This window comes from Protopterus annectens, chromosome 6.part0, assembly GCF_019279795.1.
Source record: "Protopterus annectens isolate FY-2018-M chromosome 6.part0, PAN1.0, whole genome shotgun sequence".
In the NCBI taxonomy this organism is placed as follows: domain Eukaryota; kingdom Metazoa; phylum Chordata; order Ceratodontiformes; family Protopteridae; genus Protopterus; species Protopterus annectens.
The window spans coordinates 315,883,178-315,908,423 of NC_056737.1; the positions used below are offsets into that span (position 1 = coordinate 315,883,178).

Here is a 25,246-nt window from a genome sequence, read left to right on the forward strand (position 1 = left end):
GTTATTTGGTCAATATTTTCATTCCCAGCTTTTTCTTTTTGGGGCCGTAGCCTCCTTTCTTGTGGCAGGAAAGCTCTGAAGCTTTTGGTACCCAGATTGCTCTGCTTGTGCTCTGAGCAGTTAAAGCTCACAAAAGGTGCCCTGAGGCTTTGAAAGCTGGATAGTGGTACATACAACCATAGCTCAAGATACTGGAGCCAGTGATCTCATGTTGAATATCATCAACTTCCAGTAATACTGTGACTGAATACCACATCTTGAAATTTGATATGCAATACTGAAAGTGTTTCAGACAGAGTGAAGTATTTTATTTTTTTACAAGATGCAAACTGGGAACTCTCAATGTTGCATAACCAACTGCACCACAAAGTTGCAGATGCCTTACATAGAAAACTGAAATACTGTTCCATGGTTTTTGCTGTAGTGCACCATGATTAACCAAATATGCAAATTAAGTAATGTAAACTAGTGTGCTACTTCCTAAACTGAACCCTAACCAACTTAGCATAAGTGCATGAAAATCATTTTTTTAAATAGGTACACCCCCTGATAACAATATATATCAACTCCAATATGAAACCTAAAGCCAATACAGTGTTGGAATTATACTAGTGAAATAAAAAACCCTGAACCATGTGTTAACACAAACCTTTACATTCAGTTTATTGAAGTTTAAGCACGTTTTTCCCCGTTTGGTGGAACTTAATCAGAAAAGTGGCAGCAATCTTGTTTTAGAGTTTAAATAGCCTTAAAGACACCAAAACTCTGCAACATTCAAAAGTATACACCATAAAAAACTTAATTGTCAAAGGTAGTGAAAAGTGTCATAATACAATCCTAATGTTAAAAGCAATTATCAAAACATTTAATAACTTTTGGAATAATGTTAAAACTATAAAAAATATAATGTTAAAACTATCAAAACCACTTCAGAAAATGGATTAAAAAATCAAATAAGCACCATCAAATGAAACAGTTACATTCTAGTAGCTTTAATTCTTAACACAGGTTTAACAGAAATGACATGGTTGATGCCTGGTGGATTACAGAAATTCAGTAACAATTGGCAAAACATTTCTCTTTGTTAGAGTATATTACTAGGTGTAACTTTTTCAAGAATACTGAACACAAATTTCTTGAAATCACAACATGAGAGTGTTTAATATATAAGGCATTCCTTCAAACCCTTTGCTAATTGCATAATTGTGTTGATAAATTCTGTTCAGCAAAGGACCTACTGTCTTACCGATGTAGAATGCCGGACAAGAGAAACAGAAAGTCATGTATACTACTCCCTTAGTAGTACAGTTGACTTGGTATCATGAGTGCTAAGTGCCACTTCACTGAGAGCAACCTGTGGTAAGCCAGCCACTGAAAAGTACGTCCCCTTGAAAATATATCTACATTGATTGCTCATCCCACAAAAATTCCTGCCCCTATTATTTGAAACATTTTGCATTTCATGATTTTTTTTTCTAAGATGGACTTTAAATTGGTACTATTCTTGTACGCAAACATGGCTGCTGACCCAAAAGATCAAGCAGCACAAAAGCACTAAAACGGACTTCTAGTGACATTCAATAGCGTTTTTAGGGAGGAAATATCAGCATTCCATTGAATAACAAACACCTGACTTAAATCAGTTTTCTTACCAATCACATCAAGTCAACTCATGGAGGCAAACTCAGTAGGGGACCATATTTAAATGAATCTAACCTCTAAAATCCATTGTTTATGATCCCCTAACAACATTGAGGGGTATCCATGGTCCATAAATAAAATACAAAGTTTGTCAATTTCTTGTTCAAATACAAAGTCATCTGAAATTAATGCTAATTTGTCATTTAACAATATTTTTTTGCCACTTAGGCTGTTGACTGATGCAGTGTAAAAAGGCATTTGAAAAAAGTTTATTTTCTAGATAATAGAGACTCATATCTGCCTTCAGATAAATTTGTGTAGAGGGTAGTGTCTAGTTAATTAATATAACTGTCACTTGCCTGATATGAAATGTACAAGAAGTCAGTATAGCCATTTAAAAAATCCATAAATTCTTGTAACTCACTGAGTTTCCCCTTCCAAAGAATAAATATATCATCCAGGTACCTCATGTAAACCTAGACCTTAGAATAAAGGAGGGAAACAAATATTTTTATGGTTTCCCAATGCCATAACACCATGTTCGCAAATACAGGGGTTGAAGCTGCGCCCATTGCTACATTCCTGTACTGCTTGTAGTACCCCCCCTTCAAAAACTTCAAAATTCTTTTTAAGCACCAGTTCATACATTGAAAAAAGAAACTAATTTCAACCTAGTTGAGATTGATACCATTAGCCATGGCACCCAGGAACCATTCCAAGCCTTCTTCATGGGGATGATGGAGAACAAGTCCTTGATGTCTATAGTCACAAGTAGGGCATCAGATAAAAATATGACATCTGCAATTGCCTGAAGAAAGTGCAAAGAATCTTTTAATAAACGTTTTTTATCCACAGTGCAAGTTTTTAACTCATACCAACTTGGCCAAAGGTTCAGTCTTGAACCCTGCTGAAGCCACTATGGGTCTGAGTAGGGGGTTGACCACTGATTTGGTAATCTAAGGGATTCAGAATATCCCTGAAACACAAAGATGCTTGACTTCAAGACAGTCTCTTAACCTTGGAGGTAAATCAAACATAGTGTACAAGTCTTCTAATGCACACTCAAAGTTCCTGTAGGCTATGTTAATCTCATTAAGCAAGACTTCCACATTTATCATTGTTTAAAAATTCAAGTATCTTAAATGAATATAAATGGTGGTCCATGATAACAACCCCCACCCTTGTCTGGTTTCATCACATGTACAATTTTACCATTAGATAGTCTAAACAAAAAATTTCTTTCTTGGGGTTTAAATTATAAAATTATCTCCTCTTCCCTGATGCTGTTTTCACATAATTATTTAAAAAGCCTGATGGGCAGTGCTAAGGAGGTATTAAAAATACTACTCCCAAACTCATTAAAAGCACCATTCTCACTTAAGTGGCATCAAATATTTTAAGTTAAATTATCTAGTATACAGTTTTAAGTCAATCAGGGTATCTACTATATTGGGGTGACTTGAAGGCATAAACTTAAACCCTTTCTGAAATAATGAACCAAAAAGGGAAGAAATAAGCAATGAAGAAAAACTGTATACAATGCATTAATCAAAAACATGTACAGTACCTTTAACCGGTGTACCCAAAACTTCCGAAGAAATTATTTCTTACCTTGACGGTTCTGGTACCCACTCAACTGCCAATTCTGTTTTGGGAGGCAACTGAAATCTGTGGACATTCCTCGCCTCCGCTGCTTTTCCTCCAACCTTTTGGATCTTCGGGGTATCCATTCCCCCAAAAAATTAGCTGTCTGCTTAATGTTGTTACTAACATTCTCCCTATAAGTGTTGCATGCATCACCAGTTTCAAACTTTCTTCCTCCATTAGCAGTGAGATAAACACTCATGTGTAGTCGCTCTCTTTTCTGGCAATGTTCTGTTTGCATTTATAGGCAAAAATCTCATGCTGTTCTACCATAAGTAGCACTCCATGAAACTCGTCCAGATGGTAAGGAAAATAAAAGTTGTTTCTAATAAGAGCATCCAAGTTTTAATTTCAACTTCAAGTTAGATCTTCCGTAATAATCTGCATAATTTCTATGCCCATCTGACCAAATAATTCCACCAACTTGTGATGGAAAACGAATCCTGGTACAACGCCATTAGGGTATTTGAAAATATGCAGCCCTTTCAGCACTCTGAGATGTGTAATACTAAGTAAGGATTTATATTTCAATACCAGTTCCTCAAATTTCTAGATACCAACTAAAGTGCCTTTGAAGGCCTCACTTGTACCTGCCCTCACTGCACCATTATCAATACTACTATCATCAAATGTATGCTTGAATGTAAACAGTTCATGAACATTAAAAACAGAAAAATCGGTTTGTGGTTCTACATCTCTCCACCAAAAGGTAAGCCTCCACCATTACTGAAAATTCCCCAAACCATTGAAGTTAAAGGTGCAGTACAAACAGCAGCAATGTATGATTTTTTTACCTTGTACCAACTCCGAGCTGACGTGTTTGCCTTTGATGCCTTTGTTGCGTTAACCCATATTCGAAAGTGTTTTCTACAGTTTTAACATTATATTTTTTATAGTTTTAACATTATTCTGAAATTTATTACTTCTTCTTCTTCTTCTTTGCTTTTTTTTTTTAGGTAGGGACAGCCGGATCACCTGTCCCGATTGTTGAAGTGAGTGAATGTGGGTGGAGTTTTACGTTGAGGTAACCTTCCACACCCGCACTCCACACACACACCTACACGCACACCTAGAGTGTCAATAGAGTGTGTGTCCAATCCACCTGGAGTCTTTCTTGGGATGAGGGAGGGAAAAACCCCCCGGAGGGCAACCACAGGGAACCACAGCAAGAGAGCATGCAAGACTCACAGGACCGAGGACCAGACGAGAACCTCGAGAAACTCTTGCTGCAGAGGTGACCACGCCCATTATTCTGAAATTTATTACATGTTTTGATAATTGTTTTTAACATTAGGGCTGTATTATAACACTTCCCACTACCTTTGACAATTTTGAAAGTTTTTTATGGTGTATATCTTTAAATGCTGCAGGGTTTTGGCACCTTTAAGCAAGCAATAATGCCTTACAGGGTGTGTGCTGTTAATGTGTAATTAATGCCCACCCAGGGGTGTTGTGAGGCTTGACACTGCAGGCGGAGGGGCCTCTACACCCCTGGAAGGGCATTAATTACACATTCACACACACCCTGGAGGGCATTACTGTGCTTACACAATGGGCTCTCTGTAAAATTGTTGTGTTTTACTTATGTATTTCTTTAAGTACTATTTTAATATATTTTTGGGCCGTGGTGGTGCAGCGGTTAGCATTGTCGCCTCACAGCAAGAGGTTCTCCCATTCAATTCTTGACTGGAGCGCCTTCTGTGTGGAGTCTGCATGTCCTCCCCACAGTCGAGTGATGTTTAAAGACATGCAGGTAGGTGCATGCATGAATGGGTGTGCCTCTTTTGAAGGCTGGGCATCGGGCTGGCAACTCAACACCATAAAAATCCTCTGCCAATCATTAGCAGACCGGAGTTCCGCTGTGGCGACCCCTAACCGGGAAAAACCGAAAGACATTACTTTAGTTTAAAATATTTTTGATGCAAAATAATTCCTCTGCCGAATGTTTCATACTTGCTGTAGTCTGTTAATGGTGCTGGAGGAAGAATTTTACATCAAACATATAAAAACATAATAATACCGCTTGAAAAAATAATAAGCAAGTTAAACACAACAATTTTACATACAGCCCATTCTCTCTCCCATACAAAGCCTCCTCTGCTTTCATGCACATACATACACACACACACACACACACACACACACACACACACACACACACACACACACACACACACACAGTCTCCTCTTCTTTCATGCACACATTCACTCACACAAAATCGGTCTCGCTCTCTCTCGCTCGATCTCTGTCACACACAGTCTCCTCTGCTTACATACATGCATTCAGTCACACATCATTCTTCTTGCTTTCTCTCACTCTCTTTCTCAAACACAGAGTCTCTCTGCTTTCATACACACACCCTCTTTCTCAGTCTCTCAGTCTCCAGCTGCTTTCATACATGCATTCACTCACACATCACTCTCACTTTCTTTCACTCTCTCACACACACACACACATACTGCTTTCATGCACGCATTCACACACATGCAAACAAACACACACTTTTCTGTTTCAATCACTCTCACTCTCTTACTCTCATACACGTATACACTCTCACACACACTTTATTGTAATTTTTTCTTTTTTGCATTTTTACACTCATTAAACAGCAAAAGCACTGCTTAGCGAGTGTAAAACAATGGCTCACTCACTCTCACTGACATGCACACACACACTCAAACACAGTCATAAACACACACACCCCTACCTTTTTTTTTTTACTTGTCTTCTTTTTAATATTTTACACTCACTAAACAGCGAAAGCATTGCTTAGCGAGTGTAAAATAATGGCGGCTGTTCCATTTTCTCAGTCTGAGCTCCACAGTGGCTTGATATGCTGCTGAGAAGCGTCTGACTTGTTCTTCTCAGCGGGCATTACTTGTACATTATTACCCTGCTGGAGAATGCTCGTTCTCCAATCAGGGTACTGATGTACAGAGAGCCCATTGTCTAAGGCTATTTAAACCCTAAAACAAGATGTCTGCCATGTTTCTGATGAAGTTCCACCAAAGAAGGAACAAAATCACTTAAACTTCAATAAAGTGGATGTAAAGGTTTTGCACTGGTTCAGCATTTTTATTTATTTATTTTTAACTCAAAGATACTGGGGAAAAAACAAATTCTCCACTCCTGGCTGTACAGCAATCTCACACAGTAAAAAAGCCGGTATGGTCATTGTCGACAACAGAAACATCTGATCATGTGCATGTAAACCATATACAATGTGTCTGTATATATGTACGTATGCATATTTGTGTGCATGTATACACAGCTTATCCAGACAGATACAGTAACAACAACTACAGAAGTAAATAAACCAAAAGAAATGAAAGTTATGTACTTCCCATAACGATAGATCAGAGATGTCTTCTTGTCATCTGATTCAACATCTGGTTGTTGGATCCTGCCGGATCCAACCCCATCACCTTATACCAAAGCTTTGTTATCCAAGAAATCTGATTCTAACCCTACATACAACTCACCTCTCCTGCCCAAATTACCTCAGATCAAGAGATCAAGTTTGCTGATAGACTAAAAGATGTTACACTAGATATTATATATCTCATCCAAATGCATGAAACGAACAAATGAGTGCCCAGAACACTCCAACAATATTCACCAAACCAATTGCAGGATACAAATGGTGAAGAAATATCTTGTTAATAAAGACCAAAAAATCACACAACAGACCCAGACTTTTGCCAAGACGACTTTCTTAATGTCGTGTTTTTTTTTTTCAACAATCAACTTTATTCAATTTTCACATATGACTTTGTTTTTCATTTATATAAAAGTAAGAATGACTAAAAACTAACAAAATGGCACCAATTTAGTTACAAACATTATACATTACAGACACCATTGAAACAACTGTAGTTGCAAACATCATACATCACTCATAATCTATCCAGTTAAGCATTATATGGCTCACTCAAATCCTGCCTCTTAGACCCCATTCCTTTTCTGCATATATTGTTCCCACACTTTACATTTCTTCCTCTGTTATTTGCTCCTTCCTTCTTCTAAAGATCCCAATTCCACTTGTTTTATTATCATTGTTACTATATTTACTACTTTTAGTAAAGTTGGTCTAGACTTTGATTTCCATTTTCTAGTACTGCGGTGGTGGTGCTGCACTTCCAGGCCACAGTCATCCCTATCGGCAAAATCTCTCTTCTCCATTCTTGTGCTAGTTTAGTTCTTAGAATACTCCATGCTATTTTATGAATATAATACTCTGTATGATTTTTGTTGTTCTCCTTAAGAGTCTGCATCCAGAATCCCCATCATTCCTCATTTCCTGAGCTTCCCCCCTGTATCATCATCATTCCTTTCCACTGAATTACAGTTTTCTGCTTGTGCTATGTATAAGAACTTTAACTGTGTTGCTCTTAGACACTCCCTCAAATTGGGTAATCCCAGTCCGCCTTGTTCTATTGCAAGAATCGATCTATCCCATTTGACCCTTGCTCTCTTCCCTTCAAAGATAAAATCCTTCAACTCTTTTCAATTGCTATCCACAGCTTCTCCACTGGTTGATAAAAATATGCCTGGCCTCTGCATAAGACTAAAGGAACTAAAAACATTTTAATATCTTGTATCTTAGTATCCATATCCATGTAACAAAGCTTCTAGCTTCTCAATTTTTGTATTATCTTCTGTTTAGTCTCTTCCCGCATATCCTTAGCTGCCACAGAGTAATTTCTAATCCATACTCCTAAATACTTCATTTTATCATGTCCCCATAAATATGGAAATTGTTGGCCAATTTGTGTGTGTGTACATAATTTACTGCTATTGCCTTTGTTTTAGTTTGATTAATTTTGTATCCCAAGAAGATATGAAAAGGTCTTAAAATGTTCCACAACACTATAATGTTTCTGGCTTTGTCATGTATAAAATAATATCATCTGCAAATACAGCCAGCTTTTCCAGACTACAATACCAATTACATCCTTGAATTTCTGAGACCCTTATTTTCTTTGTCAATGGTTCTAAATATAATGCAAACAGCAAAAGGGAAAGTGGGCAACCCTGCCTGGCTCCTCTACTCAAGCAGAAGTTATCAGAGAAGATTCCACCCACATTAATGTTCGCCTCCAATCCCTCATATATACTTCTAATCAACCATATAATTGTATCAGGGAAAGCAAATGCTTCCATTGCCCTGCTCATGAAATCCCAGTCTACTCTGTCAAATGCTTTCTCTGCACCCACCAATAAGTGGTATTTTCTTACATTCTGCTTCCCTCTGGATCATCAGTCTGGATTGGTTAATACTGTCAAATGTTTGCCTCCTCTCTACAAAACCACACTGATCCATTCAAATGTTTGCCTCCTCTCTACAAAACCACACTGATCCATATCTATCAATTTTGGTATCACTTTTACCATTCTTTTAGCCATTACAGACACAAACATTTTATAATCATGGTTTAGTATAGAAATGGGCCTGTATGATGGTGGATCTGATGGATCTTTATGCTCTTTTGGTATTACCGTTACCACCACTTTCTTCCAGGAAGCTGATAATTCTTCTCTTAAAGTACTGTTAAACAAAATCTTCCAGATCTTTATCAGTTGTTTCCCTAGTAACTTCCACAACAATACCATCCACTCCTGAGGACTTTCCTGAAGATTGGTTATACATAGCTATTTTTATTTTATCTATTCCCAGTTTGTTAGTATTTGAGCCTCATCTACCTCTTACCTTGGCATATTTAATTCTTTCATAAATATTTCTATTTATACCTTTTCTTGATTTCCACATTTCTTACAAACTTTCATAAAATTTCAGAAATATTTCAGAAATATTTCTAATACTTCTACAGAATCTCTTGTTATCTTCCTTGTTACAGGCTCCCTAAGCTTGGTGACAGCCCTTTCCACTTTCAGTTGCCTGAGTTGTGCTACAAGTTTTTGTGCTCTAGAATTATTACCAAAAAACAATTGCTTAACAGCAATCTTTCTAAACTAGTGCATTATATCAATGTAATCCCTTATTTTCTTGTTCAGCATTCTGCAGTTGTTCGTTTTCTTGTTCTGAGAGATTCCCTCTATTCTGCAATACTTTAACATTTGTCAGTACCACAAAATAATTCTTGTTAAATCTTAACCATATCTCCCTTTCTTTTATTTCCACCCAAGTTTTAAACTCCAGTTTAATTTTAACCCACTCCCTAGTTATGTATTCAGAAGAAAATTCTAGCTTTTCTAGTAGCTCCTTAATTCAAAAAAACCTATTCCTTACACTCCTTTCTTTTCAACCAATAGGTGGAAAAGCGCCAGTGTTTCATTATTTCATTATTTTTACTTTTATTTTAGTTATTATTGGCACATTATCTGAAATAGTTACTGCGTGCATTTCAAGACCTTAAATTAAATGCACATGTTCCTGTGAAATATACAATCTATCTAGCCTAGCCTAGTTTTTGCATCTCTGTGAATATGTAAATTCACTCCAAACTAGTACTGAATTCATATCTTCCATGCCAGACGTTTTAATAAATTTCTTCGAAAATCTACCTTCTATTATATTCTCCCTTCTAGGCCCCCCAGACACATCTTCACTGCTGCAAACCAAATTCCAGTCTCCACCTAAAAGTAATATTATTTGCAGAAAGCTGATTATTTCTCCCAGAATTTTCTTAAGCTCCATTACAGCAGTTTTAGGTGGGTTATAAATGCATGCCAGTGTAATCCTCCTCCCTTGCCAGTATCCCCTTAACACTATCTTCCATTATTATTTTTTCCCCTCTATCACTACTGGAGCTCCTGTTGCAATTAATATAAGTACTCCTCTTTTCCTTTGCCCCAGATATTCTGCTAATAACCATCCTGAAAACCTTTCTTTATCAAATTTACATGGTCAGTTCTTTCCAGGTGTGTCTCCTGTAGCTTAAGTATTTTCACACTACATTTTTTTAATATAGTTCACTACCCTTTTTTTATTTTTATCTGGAAGACCATTCAGATTGAAAGATATTACAGAAAGCATCATTTTTATATAGCTATTATTACCACCTTTTATGTAGAACTGCTTTTTTATTAAATGTCTAGTTCCAACTTTTATGTTACATGCATATACTGTTCGGCAGGTTGGTCTTTTTACACAGTTTCTTCTAATATCCATTTGTGCCTATGCCAAATCTTATATAACAGCTTGTTTTTTTTTTGAAAGCCCTCAAACAGAACCCTCCCTCCTTAATTCCAAAACCTATTCCTTACACTCCTTTCTTTTCAACCAATAGGTGGGAAAGCGCCAGTGTTTCATTGTTATTTCATTATTTTCACTTTTATTTTAGTTATTATTGGCACATTATCTGAAATAGTTACTGGGTGCATTTCAAGACTTTAAATTAAATGCACATGTTCCTGTGAAATATACAATCTATCTAGCCTAGTTTTTGCATCTCTGTGAATATGTAAATTCACTCCAAACTAGTACTGAATTCATATCTTCCATGCCAGACGTTTTAATAAATTTCTTCGAAAATCTACCTTCTATTATATTCTCCCTTCTAGGCCCCCCCCAGACACATCTTCACTGCTGCAAACCAAATTCCAGTCTCCACCTAAAAGTAATATTCCTTGCAGAAAGCTGATTATTTCTCCCAGAATTTTCTTAAGCTCCATTACAGCAGTTTTAGGTGGGTTATAAATGCATGCCAGTGTAATCCTCCTCCCTTGCCAGTATCCCCTTAACACTATCTTCCATTATTATCTTTTTTCCCCTCTATCACTACTGGAGCTCCTGTTGCAATTAATACAAGTACTCCTCTTTTCCTCTGCCCCAGATATTCTGCTAATAACCATCCTGAAAGCCTTTCTTTATCAAATTTACATGGTCAGTTCTTTCCAGGTGTGGCTCCTGTAGCTTAAGTATTTTCACACTACATTTTTTAATATAGTTCACTACCCTTTTTTTATTTTTATCTGGAAGACCATTCAGATTGAAAGACGTTACAGAAAGCATCATTTTTATATAGCTATTATTACCACGTTTTATGTAGAACTGCTTTTTTGTTAAATGTCTAGTTCCAACTTTTATGTTACATGCATATATTGTTCGGCAGGTTTGTCTTTTTACACAGTTTCTTCTCATATCCATTTGTGCCTATGCCAAATCTTATATAACATTTTTTTTGAAAGCCCTCAAAAAGAACCCCCCCCAAAAAAAAAACCCTAAAATCTATTAACTTAATAACACACAAAACTATGTACATATTTAAATATTGAAGTTTTTGCTTCTTAAGAACAAAATATCTAAGTTGATAGCCACACAGACAGGCTAGAGTTAACCAAAAAGAAATGTTAGTCATACTAAGATGCATGATAAAACCTGTTCTATTAAGTAAGTGCTATTTGCTTTTGTTTATCTTTATAGCTCTCCAGCAGAGAACACACTTGAATGCTTTCAGTAAACACTTTCTCCAAGCCATTTCTCTTTATCAAATTGTCTTCTGTGACATGCAAACCAGACACAACACTGCCAAGTGTACTTTATCAGAAAAAAGCCTTATAATATTCAATGTTCTTTTTCATTTACATGCTTTGTAATAAACTTGTTAATGGATAACACCCAGGGTTTTAACCCAGTCATTTCCCTATGCAAGCAGGATTTTCCTTGTGTCATACTCTCCTAACCAGACCCCTCCTCTCTCCCCGCCCTTTTTTTCATTGTAGTGTCTACATTTCTTAAAAATTAACAAAAAATAAAGAGAGAAAGGAGAAAAAGAAAAACAAAAATTAGTATACTCATTGCATTTTTTTAAAAAAAATGAAAACTTTACTTCGTCTAATTGGTTTTGTATTATCTTTAAAGCTCTTACAGCTGCGAAAACCCCTGACTGTTTTCAGAGAACATTATGTCCTACCCAATTTCCCTTTTCTTTCCCCTCAACCACAAACCTCTTCCACCAGACTGTCTTCAGTTTCTCTTTATTAGACTGTCTCCACATGAACACCAGCTGCAGAATTGCTACTTGGTATACATAAATAAATTTGGTAGAAAAACAAAGTCTCATAATATTCAATATTCTTTTTCATTTACTTGCTCTCTCTCAGAACTAATCACCAGTCATTTCCCCATGCAACAATGAGAAATGCATATTCATTTTAACTTTGTCATGGCTTTTTAACCAGGCTCCTTTTTTCTTTTTCTTTCTTTTTTTCTATCATTGCATTGCCTATATTTCTCAAACTGTACAAGAAGAGAGAAAAGATGGGAGAAAAATACCACCACCTGTTTACAATCCTCACTACACTTAAAAATAGCATGCAAAGAAAACCATGCACCACAAATACAGTACTATTAAGAAAAGAAAGCATTTTCATTACTTAGTTAGCTTTCTCCCCTCTCTTCCCCTCCCCAAAGCATTTTTCTAAACATTAATGATATAAAGTAAGGCATGTACTTCCAAGTCCCACACAAATCCAACAAATTTTGAAAAAGTCCAATATTTCCAGATTTTTCTGCTCTGTCATATTTCACAAATATAATTACTGCATTGGAATCCCACATTAAGTTGCTGGTTTCATTACTGTTCTTCTCCATCGCCAAAATCCTGTCTCTACTTCATTTCCAATGTACTCTCAATTCTTCTGGTCAACTCTCATGCTTACTTCCTTCACTCCAACATTTTCCACTGAAATACTGGAAAAGGTTCACAGGTACAGTGACTACCAGAGGAACAAGAAGCAGTGTTCTACTGTTTCACAGCTCATTATTTTGTTGGACAAACTTTTGTATTTCCTCCTTAGCATGCACTTCATCAAAAAATGATTTTGTCCCTCCAGGGAAGAATACCTTGAAGACAGCTGGATACAACTATTTGAATCTCACACCTGCATCTCGACATTTTCTGAATAGTGGAATGACTACTACTCTTTCGCTTGGTGTACAATGAGTAATAAATACTCTGCTGTCTCCCACTTTTAGTATTTGGTCCTTCTGCCACAGTTTTGTCAGAATCAACTCCTTCTAATGGTAGGATTACATCCTTACTATTAAAGGTCTAGGTTGCTTTCTTATAGCTAGGTTTGGAGCATACACATGATGTGTCCTTTCAACTAAAAACTCCTGCTGTGGAATACCAGTCCAGTTGCTTATTTGTGCTTTCATAAAATTATTCTTCCAGCTTCTCTGGTATAGCTGAAAATCTCAGATATTCCCTATGTGTTTTGTCCTCTAATTCTATTATTTTTTGAAACATCTCTTCCTGAGCAGTCTCATATTCAGCCAACCTTTTCATTTCAACCTCTGATTTTTTGCAACTTTATCACCTCATCTGAATATTTGTTTAAAGCTTCTTCCATTTTTACAGCCTTTTATTGTTTCTGTTGATATACTCTATCAGTATTTTGTTTATTTAAACCATGCAGTTATCTTATATCTTCCTGTAGGCTATTGGAAGTCATGTCCGAAGGTTGCATTGCTTTTTGCTGATCAGCTGCAGAACTTTCCCCAGTCATTGTTTCTTCCTCACTTTTTGTAGCTGATTTTTTTCCAGGTCTTCTGTATTTCTTTATTCCTGGCATCCAGGCAGTACACTTACTAGCCAGTTACTGAAATTCACACATAAACAAAAGTCTACTGAGACTGCTCTGCTGAGTTTTTGTTTTTACACTGGGAGAGCTAGGGACAAGCCATTACTCAGTGTGCAGCCATCTTGGAACGGTCTCATGTCATGGTTCTTTGAAGTTTATTAAACAAATTACTTTTTCACCCTTTGAGTGCTGGAATTGGTTTGAATATATATTACATACATAAACTAGGACAAGGAGGAAAATATAATAAACACTATATAGAGTAAGAGATACAAGGGGTCAGACAGGGTCCAAAGGAGATCTGTCCAATCCCTACAGTAAACAATGACAATTTGGTAGGGGAAAGGAAGGAGGGGAGTTGAACCATATGAAAATAAGACAACACAGATTTATCATTATGGTAAGTACATAACTTTCATATCAGATGTCTTTTTTCATCTGATTCAACATGTGGGGCAGATTCTCATGCTATCTGACAGGGTAGGGTGGTTTCAAGGCAGGACATTCCTAAGTATGGCACAGCTGAAAGATGTACAAATCCTGGACTGTACATCTAACTTGCAGTGACATACAAAGGTATGGTTGAGGAACAAGTTGCCAAAGTTCATATGTTGCTAATAGGCACTCATTTCACAAATGCCAGTGAGGTTGCCACTGATCTGGAAAAGTGTAACTTAGGCTTCGATTATAAAGACATGCCTCATGAATCATAGACAAATGAAATCCAATCTGCTAACCCATCTTTAGAGCACTGCCTTAGAGACCGATTGTCCCTGCTTTTTACTGGAGAAGGATATAAACAGATGATCTGATTTTCTGATGGGCATTGTTTGATGGAGATATAACCTGAGTTGTCTAGGCACATCTAGGGTGTCTAACATACATTTTTCCTTTATTGGTAAAGCTGGGGGAAAAAACTTGTGAATCAATTTGTTGGGTCAAGTTATTGAGAAGTTACTTAAGGAAGGGCTTGTTGTAAATGACACACTTTCTTTATGAAAGATGAGGAAGGCATACTTGCACAAGAGTGCCTGTAGTTCTGACACCCGTTTAGCACATGTAATGGCAACCAGAAAAATAGACATCTATGAAACCTACGGATGCTGCTGGTTGGAAGGGTTTTTGGGTTAGAAAGTGAAGACAGGTGACATTTCAGAGAGGGCTTGAATCATGAATTAGGAGTCTTAATAAAAAGGTTCCTCTAAGAAAGGCTTTGGATACTCAGAGGGAAGCAGTAGAAGCATTGTTGAGTTCTATGTGGAATTTTGAAATGGCTGCTAATTGTACTTTACCCTGTGGAATAACTTGACCCAGGCATAAAAAGTTCTGAAAGAAATTCCAAAATTTTTGAAAGAGGTGCTGAAAAAAGGTCCACTTCATAGAAGAGGCCCAGATGGAAAAGTGCTTCCATTTGTTGTTGCAAGTCTCTTTGGTTGAGTTTCTTTGGGAGGAAAATGATGTGCACTACCAGGGAAGAAAGCCTGGCATCTCTAGCTTTTGTTATAGTTGGAGAAACTATGCAGTTAAGCTATAAGGTCTTAAAGTTCTGTACAGGTAAATCCAGATGGAGGAGATCCAGGAACAGATCCAGAATCCCTATTGGGTGAAGAAGTGAAAGAAAGGGGAACCATACTGCAGAGGAACTGGTGGAAAGGCAAAGGAGACTGGAGGGTGGGTCAAGGAAGGACTACAGCATCACTCACTGACTGTCCCTGTGGACGGATGAGGGCAAAGTAACTACTGCATTTGTCATTTCTGTATGAAGCTAAAAGGTTGCAGCAAGGGTAGCCCCAGTGACAAAATCTCCACTGCCACTGTTTTGTTGACAGACTACTGATGAGGCAGTAGTACAGTTCTGCTCAGTTTGTCCGCTAGGATGATGATGTCCCAAGTATATGCATTATTACTAGAAAGCAGTTCGAAGACATCAGCCATTGCCAAATTCTCACTGCTTCTTGGCAAAGAACGTATGACTGGGTTCCACACTGCTGATGTACCAAACCGCTGATATACTGTCCGAGTGTATGGAAATCATATCCTTGGGTAGATGGTCACTGAAATACCTGCAATGTAAGGAGGACTGCTTTTAAATCCAGGATACTAATGCGAAGCTTGGCCTCTATCATACACCATATTCCTTGGACTGTTGTTCGCTTAAAATGCCTCCTCCCCCACCCAAGAAAGGGGGCATCCATGGTCATTGTGGCTCTGAGTATTGGAGGATGAACAGTCTGCCCTGAGTTACTGAATAGGACTAAATGCACCAGAGAATGTGGTCCCAGCAGACCTGCATGAGTTATACTCTGTAGTGAAGGGAATGAAGTGTTTGTGACCACTGCACAGTTCACAACCACTGTAGAACTCTAATGTGATATCTAGCTAATGAAACCATCACTATAGCGGGAAACCATTAAACCTAGGAGGCAAAGTACCAGTCGAGCCTGGGGTCTGGGATGATTTATCACTTGGAGAGCTAAGGATCTGTTTGATTTGACTCATGCTGAGAGAATTTTTGCTGTCTGATGTACAATGTCTATGTCGTGACCTACAAATTCTATGGCATGAGTAAGAGTTGCCTGCTCAGGTTTGTATTTATGGAAATGCTCAGGTGAGCTGTTAGTTGTAACAAGAATGACTGATGTGTTAGAAGTAGATCCCTAGAGGTAGCAGTCAGAAGCCAATGGTCTAGGTATGGGAATACTTAGATCACCTGTAGACTGAGATGGACTGCCACAGCTGCCATTATCTTGGTGAACACCCAGGGATCTGTGGTGAGACCCAAAGGCAGAGCTATGAACAGATGACTGACAGCCAGAAATGAAGGCATCTCTTGGACTGCTGCTGGATCTTGATTTGATAGTAGGTGTCCTGGAGATAAACAGAGTACATTCAATTGTCCTTCCTCAGCATAGGTGAAATGGACTGCATTGTGACCACCCAGAATTTTGTCTGTTTTACCAACTGATTTAGATTGCTGAGATCTAAAATCGATCTTAGGTGACCTGTCTTTTTTGATATTACAAAGAATAGACTCCAGATCCTAGTTGGTTTTGGGGAACCGGCTGAATGACTTGTCCAGCAAGTTTGAAACTTCTATTGTTGCAGATTCCAACCGAATGGATGGAGTATCGGGAATCCTTTGGTTTGTCTTTGGTGTTTCTAATCAGGGTATTGTACAACCTCTGGTAATGATATTTGGCACCCAATAATCGGAAGATATATCCTCTGAATGCCAACAGAATGCAGCAGTCAGGTGAGTGTTCAGGGAGGCAGACAAGATTTCGCAGAGATATGCCTACAGAAACCTTGGATGTGAGAGTGTTCAATCTCGCCGTTTGCTCTTACACCTGGGTTCGGAGCCGATCCTCAGCTCCGTGCCGGCCGCTTGGCAAAGCTCTGCATCGAGAAGAAGCTCAAGACCAACCTAACTCCCACAATCCCCCTCTGCCTTTACCTCAGATCTAGTTTGCCGCTGCAACGTTCGCATCATTTTTGATGAGCTCGGACCACCTCAAAGCTAAGCTTAATTATTTCTTATATTTTTCTTATATTTTGGATAAAACATTCTCTTAAAGTTGACTGTGTGTGTGTGTGTGTGAGTAGTGTATCGAGGGTTTCTCGGTTCCGTATATAGTTTTTATATACTTTATTAGAGTTATTCCCTCGGGGCCTACCCCACCCTTTAACTCTTACTGGATTTGACTATTGGATTTGACTACTGTACAGGATTTGACAAATTTTACTGGATTGGACAAGTTTTACTGGATTGGACAATTGTACTGGCTATTTCACTGTTTACTGGATTTGACTTTGTAACATGTCTGAAAGAGCTAAATCAGGCTTCAAACGGTGCCAATGTGGACAGAAAATGTCTGTCACAGACAATCATAGTTCCTGCATCTACTGTCTTGGCCCTCTCCATCTGCAGGAAGACTGCTCCATCTGCCATTCTTTCAGTGGAAGGGTCATGACAGATAGGCGCAGGAAACTTATGGATAGGGACCTTTTGAAGCCTGCATTCCAAGAGGCTCTGGATGCATCAGACCAGACATCCAAATCCTCGAAGGAATCGAAGACGTCGGAGCCCAGGTCATCGGCTCTGAGCTCTTCATTCAAAGTTCGATCACCGGTTCCACAGACTTTGGGGCCGAGTGTTGAACTGTTGTCAGTTACCGAGCCTCGAGTCTTGGAACCGGTGACGGAGCTTCCTCCTCCTGCACTTTTGAGGTCGGCTCCGTCTTCGATTCCTTCGACGCGTTCTTCCAGGCCCCTCTCCGACACCGATGTAGACCGCATGGTGCAGAAACTGATGGAGAATACGGCCTTGTCCAAACTCATCTCTGTCTCCTCCCAGTTGGTGTCGAGACTCGAAGGCCTTCCCTTATCTCCACCTGTTCCTCCTCCGAGGCCTATCCAGTCTTCGGAGCCGGGAGAGGCTGATCTGGTGATTGTGGAGCCCTCGGTGCCGGAACCGTCTTTTTCTCGGTCGGCACAGTTCACCTCGACTCTGTTGGACCCAGTACCGGAGTCTCGGAGCCGAAGATCCATCCTTGGATCCAGGACTGAGAGTCGGACCAATGTTCCGGTTCCGACACTCCCTCTCGGAGCCTCGGCTCGGATCGACTCGGCTCCGTCCTCGGGGTCGATACCTTCGGTGCCTGTCTCGGGGATTCCTCCGATTTCTTCGGAACCGGGGGATACCTCGACTCGGGACCCAGGGGCCTTCGACCTCATGAGGACGGTGTTGTCTACTCAGACAACCACTTCAGCAGAAACAGCTTCTCCTTCCCATAAAGGTCCGTTATCCTCCTCTGCACCCACGGCTACATCTAAGTGTCGAGCACCAGTATCTCAGCCACCCCTAGAGGGTGCCCCCTCTTCCTCGGAGGCTTCATCGGATGCCCCCCCCCGAGGAAGTTCCGAGGAAAAGATTGTGTAAGAGGAGACACTTGGATTCTCCACAAGAATCCTTGACATCGGACACTGACTTGGATGAGTCAGAAGGGTCCCCAAAATCACCCTCAGAGGATGTCTCCTTATCTGACATCCTGGAGATCCTAAAGCAGAGAGGTGACTGGCAATCCCTTCCCCCTTCTGAGGATGAGTCAGTCTTGCTGAAGGCATTCGGTGCTCGCCCTTCCTTCTCCTGGGTCACTCCGCCCTTCGATGAGTTGATGGAATTGATTGCTCGAAGGGCATGGGAGACACCTCACATGGTGGAGCCAGTCCCTAGAAAGCCTAATAAATATATTACTGCCCACCAAGATAAGGCTTATCTGACAAAGGGAGTGCCAGTGGACGCTATGGTGGTGGCAGCGGCCACGAAAAAGGAGATGTCTGAATCTTCCTCATCTGTCCATCCACCTAACAGAGATTCTAGGACTATGGACAGGTATGGGAAGCGCATTTTTAGTTCAGCGGCTTTTTCTATGCGATCCCAGAACTATTTGACCCACTTCACACGGTTACAGAGGGATCTAATCAAAGAGTTGGGAGATACCCTCCAGGGTACTACAGATGCTGCTGTCTCGGGGAAAGTTACAACACATCTCAATACCCTTACATCTATTGCAAACTCGTCCATGAGGCTGATCTCATACGCAGCCGAAGGGTCGAGTAGGGCAGCGGCTTCAGCGATTGCTCTTCGTAGACAATCCTGGATGCGCTTATGTTCCTTTGCGGAAGCCTTCAAGTCTTCCTTTACTAACGCCCCATTTGATGGTGCCACTCTCTTTGGCCCCAAAGTAAAGGAGACCGTTACCCGGTGTGAGCAAGAGGGAAAGACTCTGTCTGCTGTCGGAGTCCGTTTTTCCACCCCATCCAGACTGTACCCCAAAGGGCAACGTGGTGGAAAAATGTGGTTTCGAAAACCCCAAGGTTCTTTCCCAGGCACACAGGGTGATGCCCCCTCTAGAGGCAGAGGAGGGGGCAGAGGTGGAAGGGGTCCGCAAAACCAAGGTGACAGGGATACACTCCCCGGGAAACCTTTCCAGCACTCCTGAGAGGAGGCCCGACTGTCCTGCTCTGGAGGCAGTCGGGGGTCGCTTAGCTTTATACCCTCAGGCCTGGCAAAGTCTTACATCAGACAATTGGGTAAAAAGCATTGTTACCAGAGGTTACAGAATTCCCTTCCTATTGCCCCAATTCCGCAGAAAAGACTCCCAGATGTGCCGCCCCATCTGCAAGGCCCTGCAGCTATAGAAATTTCAAAGCTGCTAGAAAAAAAGAGTCATTCAACCAGTCCCAGCGGACCAAAGAGGATTCGGAACTTACTCAAGGTTCTTTTTAGTTCCAAAAAAGACAGGGGACTGGAGGCCAATTCTGGACCTAAGCAAACTCAATACCTTCATCAAGAAAGAAAAGTTCCGGATGGTCACGCTTCAATCGATCCTTCCATTCTTACAGAAGGACGACTGGATGTGCTCAATAGATCTAAAGGACGCATACTACCACATCAAAATGGCCAGGGCGTCCAGGGATCACTTGCGCTTCCGGCTGGGAGCCAGTCACTTTCAGTTTTGAGCCCTGCCCTTTGGTCTGACCTCAGCCTCCAGGGTTTTCACCAAATGTATGGCAGTGGTAGCGTCTCACTTGAGACGCCTGGGATTCCAGGTGTTTCCGTATCTGGACGACTGGCTCCTTTCTGCCACCACCGAGCGTCGACTGATTCAGGCCAGGGATTACACACTACAACTTTGTGTTCATCTTGGAATTTCCGTAAATTTCGAAAAATCTTTACTACAGCCATCACAGCATATCTTATTCATAAGAGCAGAATTGGATACGCGTTGCTTAATTCTAAGGCTTCCTCCAGAAAGGATAGCCTCACTACAAAACCATATATCTCTTCTTCTATCATCCAGAAAATCCCCAGCGAAACTGGTTCTGAAGGTTTTGGGTCTCATGGCAGCTTCTCTCATTGCGATACCCTTGGGAAGACTGCACATGAGAGTTCTTCAATGGCTACTGTTTGCACAATGGTCGTTCCAACAGTTACCCCTGATGCACGAAATTCACATCACAAACATATGCAAATCACACCTGGCTTGGTGGCTCCGGACTTGCAATCTTTCCAGCGGAAGACCATTTGTGCTACCCACCGACAGCTACGGTGACCACGGACGCTTCCCTGATAGGGTGGGGGGGCATCTTTCAGGGACAGACAGTCCAAGGCGAATGGACCAATTTGGAGTACAATCTGCACATCAATGTTCTAGAGTTGAGGGCAGTGTTTTTAGCGTTGCAACACTTTGCTCCCCTTCTTCCTCTAGGGACAATTGCAGTTCAGACGGACAACATGTCCATAGTCTGGTACATAAACAAGCAAGGGGGAACCAAGTCTTATCAACTATGCAGAGAGGCCATGAGAATCTGGCAATGGGCGGAGTCCATGGGTCGCTTTCTGATAGCAACGCACATCCCGGGGTTATCCAACGTCATAGCGGACAGGTTGAGCAGAGCTATCCTGTTACCTCACGAGTGGTCCCTCAAACAGTCAGTTGCGAAGGAAATTTTTCGCAAGTGGGGCCAGCCTTCCTGTGATCTCTTTGCATCTCCAATGAACGCCAAATGCAGAAGCTATTTTGCCCTATTACCCCCTCCAGGGGAAGTCCCCAGGGATGCTCTGGTTCACGATTGGCCCCCGGGTCTCCTGTACGCCTTTCCCCTTGATTGCAAAATTTCTGCAGAAAGCCAACAACCTGCAAAGGACGATTATCCTCATTGCCCCATTCTGGCCTCATCAAATCTGGTTTCCCTTTCTTCTGGCACACCGAATTCGGGAACCCTGGATCCTGGACCCGGAGCCGGATTTACTGACCCACTCGTCAGGGGCTCCCCACCCGTCGCTACTCTCCCTCAGACTAGCAGCTTGGCTGCTCCGCTTCCCTACTTAGCCAAGTCTGATCTTCTTTCCCCTGCAGTTCAAAATATACTAGTGGCTTCTCATAAAGCTTCCACTACAAAGATTTACACTAGTAAATGGAAGCGTTTTGTGCACTGGGCAAATACACAACAATTGGACCCAGTGATAGCTCCTCTGAATAGGATCTTGGAGTTTTTGACCGAACTGTTCCACCAAGGAGCTTCTCCTGCCACTTTGAGAGTGCAATTGGCTGCCATTTCAAACTTTCATGTGGAAGAATGTGGGGCTCCTATTATGGCTCACAGACTTTGTAACGCCTTTCTAAAAGGATCTTTCCATATTAGACCACCAGTTAGAACTCCTACATCACCTTGGAACTTGAACCTTCTCTTATCTCAGCTGATGCTACCACCTTTTGAACCAGCCTCTTCCTGTCCTTTGAAATATTTGTCATGGAAGACCCTCTTTTTGGTGGCCATTACATCGGCCAGACGGGTATCGGAGCTTCAAGCTCTTTCCGTTAAACACCCTTATTTGATCTTTCACTCTGATAGAGTATCTCTTCGCACTAATCCGTCCTTTCTTCCCAAAGTTTGCTCCGTTAATAACATTAATCAGTCCACTGAGCTCCCTACCTTTTTCAAAAACCACTCCAATAAGTTGGAATATATGTTACACAAGTTAGATGTTCATAGACAACTCAGATTTTACTTGGATAGAACAAAGGATCACAGAAAAACAGACCAGCTTTTTATAGCCTTTGCAGACAGCAAGAAGGGTAACCCTTTCCAAATGGCTATCCGATTGCATTATTTTTGTTTATGCTGCCTCGGAGCAAACTATACCTGTCAAGCCCAAAGGGCACTCTACAAGATCAGTATCTACATCCCTGGCTCATGCAGCCCGCCTACCGTTAGACACTATTTGTGCGGCTGCCACTTGGTCTAAACCACATACATTCATTACTCATTACAAAGTAGACAGGATTTCTAGGGACAGGGCAACCTTTGGTTCCACTGTGCTCAGGAACGTTCTCCCGTGAGTTCCTCAGGAACATGGAGCTAGGGACGCTACCCAGGTGTAAGAACAAACGGCGAGATTGAACACTCTCACATATAGAAGTTATGTCCTTACCATAACGTTCCATGTGGAGTGTTCATCTCGCCTTTGTTCTTACATTCCCACCCTCCCACCCTCAGGAAGAACGTCCAGTTTAGGTGTCTGGTTTGGTTCTCCTACTTCTGCCTTATGCAGTTGTTGTGGTTGTATTTTTTCAACTATGTTTGTTCTTGTTGGCATGAATGTGTTATATTCTCTCTGTTGGCTTCTGGTTTGCTTGCAAACTAGATCTGAGGTAAAGGCAGAGGGGGATTGTGGGAGTTAGGTTGGTCTCGAGCTTCTTCTCGATGCAGAGCTTTGCTGGCGCACGGAGCCGAGGATCGGCTCCGAACCCAGGTGTAAGAACAAAGGCGAGATGAACACTCCACATGGAACGTTATGGTAAGGACATGACTTCTATTTTTGCAGACTGCCTATACTTTGTGGGTGACATCCCATGGAATTGCCTCCATCTCTGCCTCTGGAAGACCTATCTCCAGGAGTGTCCTGGTGAAAACCTAGAATTTTTTTTAACCACATTTTTCTTCCTCATCTTTGATTCCTGCAGAAGGATCTCTGAGGAGTTGAAAATGGATTCCAACAGCAGACATGGTCTTACCATCCTGCCCAGTCCTGGTAAGTTTATCCTTGACTTTTGTTGTAAATAAATTGGAGCCATTATAGGGGGCATTTATGAAGGACATCTTAAAGCTTTCCGCAAAGTAATACCTGTGCCAGATGCTTGGGCCGTGGCCAAAAAGTTCAGCCTTGGTCTCATCAGACCACAACACATTTTCCCACATGCTTTTGGGAGACTTGATATATTGTTTTGCAAATTTTGCCTGGATATTTTTCTGTGTAAGAAAAGTCTTCCGTCTTGCAACCCTACCCCATAGCCCAGACATATGGAGAATATAAGAGATTGTTGTCATATGTAGTACACAACCTGTACTATCCAGAAATTCCTGCAACTCCTTCAGTGCTGCTGTAAGTCTCTTGGCAGACTCTGTGACCAGTTTTTGTCTTTTAATCAATTCTGAAGGGAGTTCCATGGTATATCCAATGCTGTGGAAATTGTTAAGTACCCTTCTCCTGACTGATACCTATCAAGGATGAAATCCCTTTGATGTTTTGTAAGTTCTCTGCGAACCATGGCTTTTGCAGTAGCAGGCAACTGAGTAAATGTCAGGAAAATCCTACTACGACAGCTGAGCTTTATTTGGGGTTAATCAGAGTCTCTAATTGATGGCAGGTATGGACCCAAGAAGACTGAATGTTGTAATTAAATCAAAGGGTGCTTCAACAAAGTATTAGTTTAAGGGTGTGAGCAATTTTGCAAACACACACACACACACACACACACACACACACACACACGTATATATAAAATCGTGATGAAGGTATTACATGCACTATGTAAGACATGTTCGGAGTCCATTAGTAGACCATACTTTAAGTGATCCATCACTTAGTCATATATAAAGTTTAAAAGAGTTTACTACTTTACTACAGGGCATAGACTAGAGACTGGCCAAAAGTATTCAGGTGGCAGGAAATAGTAGGATGGATTTAATCAGTATTATGAGGGAGTGTATGAACTGGGGTGGAATTATTCCAGTGAGAAGTGGGACTCCATTCTGCAGTGGGGCAATGTAAGGCATCAGACTTCTCAGGAGTAAGACAAAGTAGAACATGGAATTGTCCAGGTTACATAAACAACAAATCCAAGGAAAGAATCCGCAGATGGAATAACCCAAGCAACCTCATCCTTTCTAGTTACATAATAAACATATTTTTCTAGGGCGGTCAGATGAGACAGCCACCATCCTGAGGGATTCTACAAAGCATGGTTCACATCCATTGAGGAACCATAATAATGGCAGTTCTCATCTAGAATATGAGGCTTTGAATGTGTAACAGGCAGGTATCAGCTCCCAGTTAAATGCTTGCCAGAAGTGATGTTAAGGCCAGAGATACCCATGCTGAGTCTAATGCTGGCATCAGCCTGTGATCACTGAAGTATGATTTAGCACAGGTCTTACCAGATAAAGAACTGGCATATGTCAATACATCTGGGCCAATCCAGTGAGCTCAATAGGGGGCATGGCTCAAAACTGAAAGGTGTCTCAATTAACCCTAATTTTGAGAAAGAATATCTAATAAATGAGAATACACAGGTAAGCTTTCCATCACTCATGGTACAAATCCACTTCCAGGAATAAGGACAGGTAAAAGAAACATCATGAACTTTCTGTACTCCACACACAGGTTAAAAACTTTCAGAATCCAAAATAACCCATCAACTTCTGAAGCAATATGGAATAAGCAATAACTGTTAGAATGATACTAATAGTGGACTTTACCTGTAGACAATGCACTCCCTCCAACGTCTTTACTATAGCACAAAAAAGTGACAAGTTAAAGATGAAAGTAGTAATAAAAATGAGGAA

At 40.6% G+C, this 25,246-nt stretch overlaps 1 protein-coding gene across 2 annotated transcripts in view; it reads right to left on the minus strand.

Annotated features, from left to right (window-relative positions):
* The window catches only part of ZFYVE26 (zinc finger FYVE-type containing 26), a 3,506,023-nt gene that overhangs the window by 1,352,043 nt on the left and 2,128,734 nt on the right, over positions 1-25,246 (minus strand). The window lies entirely within an intron of this gene.